This window comes from Bombus flavifrons, chromosome 1 (genome assembly GCF_040668555.2).
Source record: "Bombus flavifrons isolate JBK064 chromosome 1, iyBomFlav1_principal, whole genome shotgun sequence".
NCBI classification, from domain to species: Eukaryota; Metazoa; Arthropoda; class Insecta; order Hymenoptera; family Apidae; genus Bombus; species Bombus flavifrons.
This window is the reverse complement of record NC_138442.1, coordinates 9,123,891-9,140,379: the sequence shown is the minus strand read 5'-3', so window position 1 is coordinate 9,140,379 and position 16,489 is coordinate 9,123,891. Positions and strand designations below refer to the sequence as shown.

At 35.7% G+C, this 16,489-nt stretch overlaps 1 long non-coding RNA gene across 3 annotated transcripts; it reads left to right on the top strand.

Moving 5' to 3' along the window:
• Positions 1-4,421: 4,421 nt before the first annotated feature.
• Positions 4,422-11,330, top strand: LOC138179309 (uncharacterized). 3 transcript variants are annotated; one of them, XR_011173010.1, is made up of 8 exons: positions 4,422-4,871; positions 5,216-5,422; positions 5,830-5,969; positions 6,056-6,609; positions 6,701-6,869; positions 7,037-7,863; positions 7,981-9,985; positions 10,095-11,330. It is a non-coding gene; the product is annotated as an uncharacterized LOC138179309 (long non-coding RNA). The 3 variants fall into 3 exon arrangements; XR_011173011.1 differs by having other exon boundaries at positions 5,216-5,410; positions 6,056-6,869; XR_011173009.1 differs by having other exon boundaries at positions 6,056-6,869.
• Positions 11,331-16,489: the final 5,159 nt, after the last annotated feature.

Below are 16,489 nucleotides of genomic sequence, written 5' to 3'. Positions count from 1 at the left end.
GGCAAACAATTTTGTCTCTTCTCTCTTTTGTTGTGCCTCGTCCCGGTCGCGAGGGAACGTGACGCCCGGTAAGTGGAAGGGGTAAAATGGAGCAGCACGTGGTTGCCATACCCGACGCCTTGCGTTCGTTCAGTACACCAATCTTCAAATCCTGTTAGTTAACCAGAACGAATAGAATTTCCTTAATTACAATAGTTACAGTTTATATTATATCATAACTTTCTTCGATTAGATCTGAATTCTGAAAAGAATGGAATATTATTTAGTATAGGGTTTTCCAAACTTTTATGATCCGAGAGCCACTCTTAAAAACGATAATTTCTCGCGACTCATTGGAAGATCATAGGAAGCGTAACTGTCATCGAGAATTGACTGATAAGCAATTCGAAATTGGTTTGATATAAATCTACGAGCTGAGAAGAACTAGGCAAAAATAGTAATTCACGTATGATGCTTAAGTGAAATGACTTTGAATTGATGAATAAAATTCACAAATCTTCTAATAACAAATGATATGAAATTATATAAAATTTTCATTAACTCTTAATTAGTACATATCGTTAGGCTATTGGGGACTATAGCAATTTAGGGATAAATTATTTAGCTTTTGGAATGTTTAATTCAATTTAATTTTATTACTAATCTCTACTACGGAGAATGTAAAATAAATAAAAAAATCGAATATTCTAAATTTTGCTAATCTATCGTGAATTATTTATAATGGTCTATAACCCAACGATACCATTTAATACGAAATTATTCTGGTTTCAATATTTATAAATAAAAAATGCTTCTCTTTGTTCTTATCTCTTTAACAAAATCCTTCCAGATGATACGACGTTACGGTGTTTAAGATACTTCAAATTTCATCTATATATTGTCATCTACATGCTAGCCAGCAACGTGAGTGTCACCACCCAGGTCGTAGGTACTCGATGGCGACACGCTTTTTCCCACGAGAATTCTTGAAACGTTTCGTAGACAGTAGATGGACTGTTTTCACCACTTCAGAAGATCGATTTGCATTCAAGAGGCACAGAGACATTGGGTGAAAAGGTACTACGTCTGAGTTGGAGGTCGCGTGCAAATCATCCACGGATCGATCTATCCAGAAGCTCGTAAATTTCCGTTGAACCGTTGGTTCGTCCTGGTTTCTTCGGGCGCCGTATAACTCCCTTAGATTTCTGCAGTCCATCCTTGGCGTACAGTGTCTGGATAGTGTTTCTTTTGCGTAAGATCAGGCTCGTCGGTGGAACAGGCCGAAGAGGAACGGAGAGAGAAGACCAGCTCTCAAAATAAGACATGTTTATCCGCTGATGCTGCTATTTTGGAAAGCGCGCAAGTCCCTCTCCTGTACGCGTAAGTTTCTATCGGAAGCTCCCCTTGGTTTCCTGCGGATACTCCACGAAAGCTCGGATTTCACGGTGTTCGTACGATTAAACGGCAGTTTTCTGAAAATTTTCATATTTCTTTTCATTTAATTGTTCCTATAAATGTGTAATTTTTCTTATATTAGCAATTCATTTGATTTTCTCATAAATACGTGTAATCCTTTTTAGTTTCCGAAGGAATTGCAGTAATATTTTTGTTGATTATTTTTATATCAAAGTTCGTTGGAGGTGAGTAGTAATAGCGTTTGTCTACGAATGAACGCCTTCCTGCTGCGTAGAAATTTTTCACTAACCGGGCCGCACCCCCGTGGAGACTGGTTGTTTATGCAACGTGTGTACCCCACTTAATCCACTGTTTTAGTGTTTAGATCTCGACTACCGTAGGGGGTTGTTCTGACACGACCTCTCCGAGATTCCGTCGTCTTGGGTCTTCGGACTCTTTTTTCCTCTCCTGTTTTTTCTTTTCCCGCGAAAAAGAAGAAAGGCAGAAAGAAATGGATACTTGTGTACACGATTTAATTTTCTAAGTACCAGCAACGGTATTACATACAACCAGCCAAGCATTGGGGTTGTAAATCATAATGAGTTTGGGAAGATATAAACAGAGATAGCAATACTAAACATCTTACTAACCTTGTTTGAAGATTTTAACAAAATAAGGAACTTTTTATAATATCTTTTCCTTTCAAAATTTTGTTTAATATTTGATCATGTTTTGTTCATCTGTTAAACTTTATATTCTTTATAAAATGAAGTAGATGCATAAGTATATCATTTAATGCGTTGAAAGAATGTTGTGCAACGCTTGATTACTATGATATACGTCATGGTATACATACATTCTTTATAGAAACTTTCTCATGATATAATTCGAACGGTTTACTGTTCGCATTACCACAATGTTTAGGCAATTACCATTCGAATCTGTAGCCGGACGCTTTATTTCATATCATTCACAAGGCTACGATTAATATTCCCTCATAACCTGGAAATAACATCTTGACGCGATAATAGAAAACGAATAACAGGTAATCGCGAAATCTACGGAACATAAATTACGCTCGCCCTGATATACCCCTCTCTTCGTGCTCGTTCGAGTTAGAACGAAGAGCGTTACAGCTGCAGCCATCTTGCCGGACCGACGTTTAACGGCATCGTTAAAAATTAACGACCGTTTGTTAAAAGACTCGGTCTACCGGAATAGAAACTGAGCACCGTGAACATACTGCGGCCTGCGTTACGAGTCGATGGTAACTACGCGCGATTTTTCAATTTATCAATTAGCCAATTGAAAATCATATTGGTGTAAGATAACATGTTGAGAGTTTGGACATAATCATATATTTTAACTTGCGATCTTGGGATACCTGGTAGAATTATACAGGCGTATAAAGGATCCTTTGCAATCTTTCTGTTTGGCAAATCATATATATATTGCAATATCCCTTATTTTTTATTTTAATTTTTCTTCTCTCACAATTGATTATTTTATACTTGGTCGTCTAAAAATTATAGATAATATCAGATATGGTTTAGCTTTTAAATGTATTATGCTTTTAATTTTATAATAAATTAAATTATAACTTTATTCTGTGTAACGACACATTTTCATGATCTGTAAAGGTATAATCAATTTTTTACAATAACAAATACAGAACAATATTTTATGAAAGCTAGTGGTAAATTGGCTTACTTCACTATGTTTCTCAACCCTCCAATTTTTAAACACCACTTCGGACGAAATATCTTTAAGCACTGAAAATTATTTATTTATTGATAATTATTAAACAATACAGATTTTGATATCGATAGTAAATAAAAATATGGTAGGCTACATAAATAATAATTAAGTAATAATTACTATCAATATATGTAATATTATAGACATGTATATACTTACTTATTTAAAGATGATCTAAAGGGGTGTAAATATTATATAGGTTAGAAAACACTATGAGTTAAGCATTTAAATCGAGCGATGTTCTCTTCATAGTAATGCTTTGAATCGATCTTAAATCGATGGTTTTCAGCAACCGCAATCTTTGCGAGCCGAACGCCATCTTCTAAGAATCTTCTTCGATGAACCGGAAGTTATAAATCTTAACTCTTTCTTCCACCATTCGCCCTTCCTATCGATGAAAATCTTTAAGACAGACCTTCTTAAAGACGCTGGTTGTAAAGTAACTAAGAAACTGACAATACTTTCTCCGCCACCTTATGTTTACAAGACAGAGTATCGTTACGAGCTTTCGGACGTGAACCATCTGTTTGGACTGTCCAGCGGGAAGATGATACCAAAAAAGTATCTTTCTTTCCTGCATCTTAGTTTTTGCGTTATTCTCGTACGATTTTTCAAGGAAATAAGAATAAAAATAATTTTTAGCTTTTTTACAATTCTATTAAATTGTTATATTAGTAATAAGAGTTGTTTCCTTTCTGAGTTTATATGTGTAAATGTTTCAATCAGAACCATATAAAATGCTTCACAGCAATATAAATACGAAATAAATTACTATTAACTGAATGACAAGAAGAAGCTCCTTTTTAGATAATCTAGATTTAAAGTGGTTAATTTCATACAATCTGTTATCGATATAGTAGTTCACACATTTTGAAAGTGAGTTACAGTCGACAAAGTAGAAACAAATAATGATAGCACTTGAACGTTGGTAAAGTAACTTCCATTTTTGTTTACTCCATCATGCTGTCTAGGGAAATCTACTTTATCGACATTATAAGATAAGTTTCCACCTTTAGATGTCACCGAATACCTGTATTGATAATAAATTAATCTAATCAATATGTAATAATATAATATTTCAATATAAATCATGAAGGTGAAAATATGCAAATATCATAATAACAATTATACTATTTGAATCTTATACAATTTAAAGAATAAAGAGATATGGATTTCAGGAATCTGTCAAAAAAACATTCAATTTCTCACAAAGACTTGACTCATTCTTACTCTGAGTATTGAAAAATTAAAAGATTACATGTCGTAAAAATTCATAAAATTATGTGATACTTGGCATAATACGCAAAGTTGAGTTCTTAAATACTTTATCCCAGACTAAATAAAAACATCATTCGAACCCCCTGTTTCAACCTGTTCACCGACTGATTTCGTATATTTTCTGAATCAATATTGAACCTTCCGCGTGACCTTGGCACAACAGGTAGGTTAGTTAGATCGAAACAGGTCTTGCTCATCGCTTCTTTTTCTCTTTATATTTTTACTGAACGAATTATAGTCATTTGTTCTCGATATCAAATTTATGTCCGTCAAAATCTTTCGTCTTAATGATCGATGGGCCAGTTTTCAATACCCAACCAACTATAATGCGCGATGCAATTTACATATGAATAGAAACACAGTGAGTCGACGAAAATATTTTTTCAGTTGCTGAGTTGCAAGTTCGCTGAAATAACCCTTTGCTTAATTCTACTCGTTCTCTTTTTTCTACCGATTATCAGGTGCAATTAAGAACTCTTTTTTTGCGTCAACGTTTTGCAATATTTTGATAATGATGCTATAACTCGTTACGCAATCTTTTTTTTGGAAATGAAAAGATTTTCGCCCATTAAAAACCAATATTACGTTAACACAACATTTTACTTTCAAATCTTTAAATTTTTAAGTTTTTAAATTTTCAAGTTCTCAGATTTTCAATTATTCAAATTTATTATTTTATAGTTACCTATTTTTTACATATTACTTCATTCCATGTTCCTTAATGGTTTAATACTTATATTTAATGATTTAACAATAATTTATTAATCAAAAAGAAGATAAGATAACTACATACTTTACTTTCCAGCAAATGTGGCTTCTATCATTTTCCATCTGTAATTCTCGATACAGAGAGATCGTTATCAATATATTACGATCTTTCAGAGAGACTTGTAAAATAATGAAAAGCGGAGCTATTGAAAATGAAAGTAGTCACTTCACGGCTTAAGGACAATTTCGAAGAAAGCGTCTCAAGAGTTTCAGTTGAGATGTGAAGAATAAGGTAATTCTGTAGGTAAGGTTGCCAAGAAGGTCGTGGTAAAAAAAATAATCGAAACGTCCTGGAAGCCATCACAATTAACATAGCTGGCAATAAAATAGAAAACGTATGAGTACACATGTCACGCCAAGTCTAAATATTCGATTTCGTTTCTGCCACTTACGAATCCTTCGAGTGTTCTCACTCTTGAGCTAAACGTTGCCACTTAAGGAATCAACTTGCGCCACTTTCTGCTCCAAAATGAAAGCACTTTTCTTTTATCGAATATTTTCCCTTAATGGCGTAAATGACGCATATATAAGCACAGAATAATTTCGACAATAATCGAATTTATAATTCAGTTTTCACCAGTTGTTATTCTTATTTTTAAATTGTATACTTTTTTCATAATTCAGTCAGTCACATTAAATTTTTATTTATAGATATAGGATTCGTAATTCCAACAGTACTTGGAATTTATTATGCAACTTACCTTTGTCACCTGATATGGTTGTGTTTCTAACCTCTCCAACATTCAATATTTTGGAACGCACCGCAACTACACCTATATGCTTGTTAGCGAGTATGAACATCATCCGTGAATTATATCGTACTTTTTGTTATCGAACAAGAGAGATAACTAATTTGTACATCTAAATTTGCTTTCAGTAAAACATGCCGCGAAGAACATTTGTTCCTGTTCAGAAGGGAGTCTACACCCTTTAGGTAGGTGGTTGCCACGAGAAAACCTCTACTCCAGCCATCTGGAACGACTTAAAACACCAAAAAGCACGAGAGAAAAGAACGAACCAACCATTCATGGTCCTTCTCGATGTCCTTTTCTTTGGCCTCGTGCCCTTTCCCTATCTACGTTCGGAGATGTACGTGCACAGAAAGCGATGAGTCGGATCTAAAAGAACGGTCAATGTTTCCATTGACAGTGTGGCTAGATTAACTTGTAAATGGGTGTAGATTAACGTCTGGATTATGGATTTGACGTGAAACAATGCCACCAGTCGCTGAATGAGAGAAAAGGACAATTTGAAAGTTGTCATTTAGCATAACCTACATCAATCTTTGGATTAGACGGATTTAGTCGAATAACGCCACCAGTCGACTTAACCAATAATCCTTTTTTATCCACAACTGCCAACCTAATTTAGGAATTATTACTCAAATTTTTACTCATGTTATTTTCTAAGGGGATTTTTGTTAAAGATAAAGTAAAATGAATGAGGCAATTCACGTATAGTCTATTTACATATATATAATAAATACAAATAGGAGGTAGGTTACAAACACAATTATATGAAGTATTTCCTTAAAGGAACCAAGAGCCAAAACTGGAGATAAAAATAAGTATAGATGCAAAATGAATGGAAATAGATAGATTAGTAGGCGTCATTGATTCCGACAACGAGCCCCAATTTCCAAGACAGATTCATACTATTCATACAGAAAAGATTCATACTAGCATATTTGGGTGAGTACAAAAATGACCTGAACAACCGTCAATATTTATAAACGCAATAAGATCTGCGAAAATCCCAAATGACTGGACGGTTGTTAACAAGAAAATTGTTTATAAAATTCAATAGCACAAATAAAACAAATAAAAAGACGTAATAATTTACATCATATAAATTATAGTGTCCTTCAAGGAAGAGGAAGGAACAGAGGAAGTCTAGAAGATTCGTGAAGAAGACGGAAGGAGAGAGAGGCCGGAAAGAAGGTAGAGAAGGAAGAGAAGAACATCAAAGAGAAGCGACAACGGATACGCGTAAACCTTGAGCTGCGAATGCCGAAAAACCGACAGAGGTTCGAAGTAACTGACGCGTTCTCGGGAAAACTCATCAAAGAGCCGTGGATGGATAAATGTAACCGCCCGTTTAGCGTGAAACCCCTCGCTAATTTTAATTGCTGCCTGATTTACGTCTCGATACGTTCCTTTTCGCTCTTCTATTTTTTTCTTCTCTCTCCACTTCGTGCTACGAAGATCCCCAACTCCCTAGTGCTTTTCGCACATATGGGTAGACGTGGACGTCGCAGCAAGGAACTCGTTCTGTGGCCGCGAACGCGACGGCTCCCGTGAAAAAATGATAAATGCCTCGAAGACAAGCGGATACGGATTACTGTGATTTGTCGGTACCATAGGGCGACGATTTGTCACGGAATTTAATTACAGATGCCGCGAGGAGTGGTCTATGTGTTTACCTGACATACGACCTCATGCAACTGTGGTTATATGGTACAAGACATAAATCATATACTATAGAATTGTTCTCTAGTTCAAGTGTTTGTAGATGTTAAACGATACAAAATTGAGAGGAAACAAGACATAGATACATCGAATTTTTATGAATTTTTCAGAAAACTCAAAAACTACAGTCACTGAATTATTAAGGAATGAAACTGTCATGTGCTCTTATTGAATGAAAAAGACACATAGACCTGAGATGAACCTCTGTACATAATTCGTGAACAAAATTTCTTTTGTCTTGATATTTTTCGCTATGAATTCTTACTTCTCATAAATTCTATTTCTTGTAAGTCTTCCTTGTAACTTACATCTAACATAATAAATCTAATTTTAGAAAGTAAATGAAATGGAAAAAAGGAGAAGAAAAAAAGCGAATTCGTGTCGTGCATTGTCAAAAGGAGTAAGTATCGTCGATATCTAAGTTCTACCTGCTTTCTAGTTCAGGCATATATATTTCAGTATAGAACTAGATTCCATTTTCCTCGCACGGCATTCTACCTTTCATACGTACCCAAGGGAACACGGAAGCGACCTAAGTGCGGACGCAATATTCAGTTTGGTTTGATGCCACAGTCCGTCACCCCTGCGGCTGTTTTCAGACAAAACAAAGAAACCCATCCCCCCTCCCCACGTCTATCGTTCCTCGTTCCTGTCATCGTTGTACTCCCTTCTCGTAGGGCGGTACTCTACCCCACCTAGCCATCCTTTTCTTCGTCGACCTGCGCCTTTCTTCGATCGTGGCACTCGGAAGTTTGGGGCTGCGGATGCGGACATTAGGGGAGACAGTAGCGTCATTACCATTGGCTCACCCCTAGACATATAATTATGAAAATGATGGGGCTTGGAGAACGATGAGAGTAGAAGTGCCATGTACTTTTCATCGAAGTGAAGGAAGTGACTACTACGTTAGCAAGAACACACATAAGAATTAGTATATTAAAACTAGAATATGATTCTGGCACGAATATTTATGGGAAAGAGAAATATTCAGATTTATTTGGTGTTTCGCAAAATATAGCGTCAAGTTGGATTATATTATCCGAAGCATGGAATGTTTTAACAAGAAAATTTGTTTTTAGAAAATGACACATTCGTATTAAAATATTTTGTGTTTGTGAATGCAATCATATTTTATTTCAATATATTGTATTCTGTTTTCTTCATCCTAATAACCATGCATTGAAACAAACGTTTTATATAAATGCCACTTCTTACAATTATTATGATGCATTCAAAGATCAAAGAAATAAAACATGATCCGATAAAAACTATGGAAAATAGTACTTTTAGGTATTATCGGTTTGACCGAGTTACCAAGGATTTTCAAATATTCCCGAAGAAGGAAAGAAAGACAAGGATCAACTGTACTGTGCGAACGTCGCCGCAGAATACTGTCTTTAGCAGACAGCGTGGCACCGAAGGTTCTCTATCCTCGTTTTTTTCTCGGGCGTGGCAATAAGGAAGTGGGCCCGCTGCTTAAGAAAACAGAGAGCCGCCAATATCGGGTAGGGCCTGCCGACTGCCTGAGAAAACAGTAAACCGTTTTCGGAATCCTGTCAAGGATACGGGGTGACTTAGCTTTCCATCATGAATGAAAACCTCAATGCTCGCGAGTTGTCACGAAAAACGTCGAAACGTTCCCCAAGCAGCAGATACGGTCAGGAATATTTTCGTGGATCGTACTATGCTTGGACTATTGGATCTTCTGAACCACATATCTTAAATATAGATTATTTCATTATTGAAACTTTCAACATAGAAAAATAATTAAAAAATGTTTTGCAGGAACTTTTAATATTTTTATTACTTTACATTTTCATTCATTAAACATTTATATAAAACAAAGTAATATAAATCTATATAATTCTTATACATTTCTAAATATATATTTTGGTTTATTAACTATTTAGTTATTTTATTTCAATTATTCTGTTCTCATAGTCATCGGCCGGATTAACGGATGAAAGAATTTACATGAAAATGAAGAGATAAAAAAGCGTTGTAATACAAGGCATACAATGAGATCTGTACAAAAGATGGAATTGTCTCATAAAAAAATGCAAGCTATCGTCTTTTCGGAATGTTTGCCACAAGACAGCGTGGCACCAGTGGCCAGAAAATCCGTCCCAACGCTCAGAGTAGGCGGTGACCGCTTAATTAACGGCCTGACGAAAGGCAGCGGCAATTAATATGATACCAGCTTCCTTCCAGGCTCGGGACCCCTTGGTCCAGCTTGCACGTGTGAAAAATCCAAGGACAACATTTATTACAATTTGTGACATGATATTCTTACTGTGACCTTTTCATCGTTGCATTGTCGTAGCATGTAAAACGATATGGTAATTAAATAAACAAACAATATCAGGTAGTGAACGAGGCTTTACTGACAAAACAGAGTATCATTAACGTCAATCTTATTTGCTTTGAAACAAAGCTTATTTGTTTCAGGACATAAAGGACACTATCGATCACATTAATGGAAAACAAATTATATTTTATATAGCAAGTGGCAATACATCTAATCCTTCCTGAAGATTTAAAGACTTTATCATAAATTTTATAGATTCAAATAGTCGATAACTCTATTTGCAATTAACTCTGCTACTTTCTTTCGATCACTTTCGACCTAGTTATATATATTTTTGTAACGTTAGAAAGATATGTTCAGTTAAGACAAAATATGGAAAAAATGTTATCAATATGCATAATTTCCAATTTTAAGTTCTAATTAAAGTCCCAATTTTAAACATTTTATTAAAATATTACAAATCTTTTCTGATTTCTAAACTGAAAACAAAATCAAGATATAAAAATTCGACTTTCTAGCCAGGTTAAGTAGCACCTCCGATACGTCCAGCAGTTTGTACGCACCTTATCAATCTCAACCGTAAAACAAAACTCGTTATCATCCTGTGAGCGACACCAGTCCTGTCTTTTGATTTAACGAGTCACCTTGCGACCAACGAAAAGTTCGGTGAAGGTGCAACGCGAATGTTGTGTACTTTTGCGTCGCGAAACCCATAATGGGACTTAATGGAGCTGACTGTCAGTGCAGAGTTTCTCCTTGTCTCGGTGGCAAAGTGTGACTGGACAATATATGCTCGGTAGTCATGCTGCCACCGTTATTTGACAGGACGTGTCCGCGCACACGTGGACATACGTACATTGTATGTACCATAAATGCACATAGTAGCAGAAGTGTAATGGTCGAAGGAAGCGAATGTCAAAACGGTTGAAACTGCGTTGTCAATTGCGACAAGTAAATTGTAGGTAACACAGTGAAATACCTATGCATTGCATAGTCTGATAAGAAGTTTATAATTGACAATCATTTTTAAATGAAGGACATAATGAGTAATGTATATATAAAGTTATAATTATTTATAATATTGGCATACTTAGTAGATATTGAATAGTTTCTGCTTCATATAATTTATATTCATTTTTTACATTATTCCAAATTTATTATTGTCTCATTTATTAATGTTAAATATTTCTTTGTACTTTTTTTGCGTTGACAACCCAACAATTGGCGATTTCTTTTCTCTTCAACTATTCTGTGGTGGCGAGTGTCGAAGTCAAGGTATTCTCAGAGGCTCAGTGTTTTGACACGATGGCACCTCCAAGGATAATCCTTTAAACGACCTCAACGGGTGGTCCTCGCGAGTCACCTTGCTAGGAGGGCCTGCCTCTAATCCCGTGGGCCAATCCGGCACACGAGCACTTTCTGTCGTTCTCTAAGCAAAGAAAGTCTGCGGTTAATCCTGCGAAAGTCTGAGAGCCTTACACTGCGCACAGTTCCTGTGTACTTTTACCGAATTAGATTATCTGAAAGTATGAAAATTGATTAGATCTCACAGATCTCCTATTTGCTGTATCTTATTGAATTTTTATTATCGTATTCAATAGTATAGAATCTATAGATGATAATTTTTCGTAAGAAAATATTTGACATATATTTTTCTCTATCGTAGTTGGAACACAATGCCATCATTGTCTTAGAATATAGACGAATACTGTTACAGTCACACATATGTTCCATGATGATGAGCATCCTATAACCTTATATTCGAACAGGGATTCGATTGTCAGGCCGAGAATCGTAGAAACATATGAAGTTTGAATGGAATTATAGGATTTGCATTAGATTCGATAATTAGGAACTGAAACCTAGTACATACATCTCATTTTGAATATTATTCAAAATTAAATATTCGAAACTTGCAAAAATTAAGATTACTAATAAAAGAAAGCTATTATTATATTATTTTCTTTAGTTAATAGTAATAGTCATTTAATTTTGAGTTTAATTTAATTTTATGAATTTTATTTTTATCGGGACAAAAAGAAATAAGTGGAAGGATAAAGATGAGAATAAGAAGAAACTTATCGGCTACTTGGCCTCTCCAAGGCTCGCGTTTTCTACGGGTGAACCTTTGTCTTCATTTCCCGGCATCCGGTTCCGGTCCTTATCTTACGTTACACATGTAACCTTCTATGCTATTTGGTCCATTGTTGGCCACATGTGCCTCGTCTCAAGAGGTTTGCTTATGTTGGCCCACCTAACATAGCAAAGCTATGCCGAGTCTCGAGTGTAAACTCCGCCGACAGACCGATCCTGGAATTCGATTGCATCTAATCGTTCTCTGGCAATGATATGACTCTATTTAAGTAACCGCAATAAGTTCAGGGCATGGTGAACGATTTATTTCGCTATTTCCTACAAAATATAACACAACATAGAATTAACTTCATTATGGTAATATTTATATTCCTTCATTCGTAATTATTTAATATTCTCTTATTTTATTATATTATTATTGTCTTTCATAGTTTATTTAATTCAAATTTAATGAAAATATCAATCCAGCGACTATATATATTTTTTATTTAGTAGAGAGATTTTTACTTACGTTGTTTGATAATAAACGCTACAATTCAAGACGAAACTGTTTGTGTCCCAAGAATATGGTTACCCAAGTGCAAGCACATGTATACGAGATGTCATCATAGAAAACAAGATTTCCACGAGATTCGTGATCCTGTGGTTTCCGGATCGACAGAGCGAACGATGTTCATCCTCGCGTGAGTTCGAAACTCCTGGAATCTCGTATAAAGTTTCTACTACCGTCGAGTTTCCCGGAATGTACCTGCTACGAGATGAAATTAATTCCTGGTTAATCTCCGCAGAATGACTATGAAAAATCCTTCATGGTCATAAATCAAATGCATCCTATTATTCGAATATATTTTTTCTTTGAGGTAAAAGCTTTTATAAAATAGTATAATAAAAAGAAGAGATCCACCAACACATCATACTTGCAATTGCCAAACTACTAATAAACGTATCTTTCTTAACTGCCTTAAATAGATATCGGACAGCGTATTCTAAACACCATATTGTGGAGACTCTAAATAAAAATCTCAGTAATGGTAAATATGTACAGCTTCTTCCTTTCTAAAGGACACGATATTATGTAATAAAATCTAATCTTCATAATATTTACAGTCTTCATCATCGTCGCTAATAATCATAACGTTACAGTTGATGCAACTGATTAAAACCTATTAAAGGAAAAGGAGAGGAAGAAGATAAAAATTAAAAAATTGCAATCGATGAAGTGTGAGTATTCCTTTTGATCAATCGAATGTCTCTCAAGTAACAATGAAGTGACACAATGGCAGGGCCGAATGTCAAATCCAGCGGAGGCTGCCGATCAGTCAGTGACATCTAATAAACGAGTAAATAATTTCGGTCACGTACCACTAGCGGGTACAGTCACAATGGCAGCTCCTTAAATAGGATTATATTAAGCTGTTTCACCAGCGATGAATGGCGAGTCAAATGGAGGATCGTCGAGGATGTTTTGGTAGGCGCGACTACGTGAGCAGTCGATGCCAGTGCCGATGCTGTGCCACCTCGGAGCAGTACTGGCACACGAAGAACACGAAGAAGAGGAAGAAGGTAGCTGACAGGTGAATGGTCATGGGCATCTTCGTCGTCTCTTGTCCATCAGCTTTCCCACGTCCTGCAGAACTAAAAATCGCTGTCCTTTCGTTCAGCTTTTCTTCGTACTTTTCATGTCCCTTTTCTAACTCTGAAATTCAACGCAAGTTTCGAGATTATCGAATAAGGTGGTATTAAAGCGTGATATGTGTAGAGACTGTAGTGGAAAGTGGGGTGATTATATCTCATACGTATTTTAGGATGGTATAGTAGTACAGATCAATAGGTGTTATATAAGTTATTAACTTATTAGAATCTACCATACTATCCATCGATGAAAATTGATCAACGATTATATAACAAAATACTGTTTTAATATTTTTTTATTTATATGGCAAGCTGTAAAAGGTTCATTTGAATTTTTGATTTTTGAGATTGTATGTACACCGAATATTCTCGAAATTCGTAACTAATTTCGTCATCAACATGAATTTGTCATTGCAAATTCTCTGAATACCACAATCACAAATCAGCCCTAGACGTTTCGACGAAAAGGCCAGTATATCGAGCGCGCGGCCCGTTAAACTTTCATTTTGTACCGTACTCTGTTACTCATTTGCTCGGACACGTACACTTCGATTGAACCTCTGCCCATAAAACAGGGGGCTTTCATCGGATACAAGGCACCCAGTACGATCCGAAAATTTCGACGAACTATTTTGAAGACGCGACGGCGATTTAAAAAGCCCGCCAATAGGAGATTCTCGACTGTCGACCTGTCGTTGGATCGCCGCTCTTTGTCGTCGAATTATTTTAGCGGCCGATATTTCCATCCGTACTGCCACCTAAGCGAGGCTTCGAGCCAAAGTCAACACAGAACGAGCATCCTCCTTCTCGCTTCCTTTCAACCCCTTTCTTTCTATCTTGCTTTTCCCCATGAACTTCCAGAAACGAAACAGAATTCATGGATCGCGTATTTAGCGACTTCTCGTGTATGCATAACGCAGTAGGAAAATATCGTTGATATTCCAGGATTTCCAAACTTTAATTACGCTACATCAGATCGAAATGAAATTATCACTCTTTTCAGTTTCGAAGTTAGCATGTTGGCAGATCATGGCATAAATCATTTCAAATTTTATGTAGGGTTTTAATATTCTTTGTACCAATTTCTTCGCACTTATTGTACTACTCTTTATTTCCTCTTGTATCTGATATGATAATTCGTTTGTCAGTTGATAAATTCACAAGAATTAATCATAGAATCGTTATAGATGGGTCGTACAATTTTTCATCTTCTTTTCTATACTAAATTCAAATATTGTTTGAATTTTAAGTTTACGAAATAAATATCGATGCCTATATCGTATAACAGCGATATCTATAGTTATAATAATGGGATAAATTTATGATACAATGATAAGGTGACTAAAATAATGCGTTACATATCATTTAGCACGATCTTTAATGGAATGATCGATCCAAAACCTGCAGTAGAGAGGGAAACGCAAAACGATCATGTGTAAAACGATACTATGGTTTGTTAAATGCACAGGTGTTGGCTTTTATTTTTATTTCGACGTTTCGGATAACTAGACGGCTTGGCACCTAGCATGCTGCCGTCATCGAGGCACGAGCAACTATTATTCTTCCGGTCGATTCGTCGATCGGCGGAACATTTTATCGTTGATTTATCTGTTGTTTGCTTTCTCAGTACGCGCAGAAACACAGCAAACGACCGATTTATGAACGGCCGATATAGGGACAGGATTTGAGAAGTCGCACCGACGGTAACTTTGCTATAACGAAAAACCGGGACACACGGTTTTACGTGTTGCATCATGCATAGAATTGCGGATTGCTTTATTTTCATAAACTTGACGATCCGCACGACGACAAAATGCTGTGCTATTTTGATTGCTCGTTAATCATTAATTGAAATGACGGATATAAGAGTACATAAGTAGATATACATACATACGTGGATGAAAATGAGTGAAGATGTAGGAGGATATAGATATACATGAACGCAGATAATGCTGTAGGAGAATGTACGAATAAATGAATACGGATGAAGATATAGATGGACACGGATAAAGACATAAAAGAATGTGAATGTAAATGAACGCAGGTGAAGATATAAAAAAATCTGTGATAATGGCAAGAATAAAAACTTCTGTAATAAAGGGTTATGTACTTATCATCGATAAATTTGTGCAATTTCTTTAGTTCGCGATATTATCTCCAAAAATGATGGAAACGGTATTAAATATATCGCTTTCTCGGTCAACATTAGGGGAGCAACCATGCGGCCGTGTATTCTTAACGCTGAATCGTGAGTTGCAACGAGTCGAGTCAAAGTGATTCAAGTGGCTCCGCGCGAAGGCAAATATTTAACAGGGAAAGATGAATTCCATTGGAATTCCACGGTGCCCGTAGACAGCACGGCACCATATCGCTACGGTTATCGATGGCGTCACTCGATAGAAAATTTGTCAAATGAACTTAATTTCTTAAAAATTTCTAATAAGAAATTGAAAAATTTAATCTCTAATCTAAACAAAGAAAAAAGATATTTTAGTATAGGAATTTGAGGACTAAAATGCTTACTGGATTTTACATCCCTTTTCTAAATTTTCTACTAAACAAAACCTTCTTGTTCTCTTTTCGATCCTATATGACTCAAAATGAATACATATTATATTTCAATAGATATTAAAATATAAATAGGGTTCAAGGTTCGGTTTTAGTATTCAGCATATTTAATCTTTTACTTTTTGTTTATTCCACACATTTCATGAACGAAATATTCCTTTCTGAAATTTGGAAAGAAGAAACGAAGAGAACAATAATGTTAAAATATCTCAGACTTTACAGATCCATGCAATTTCCTCGT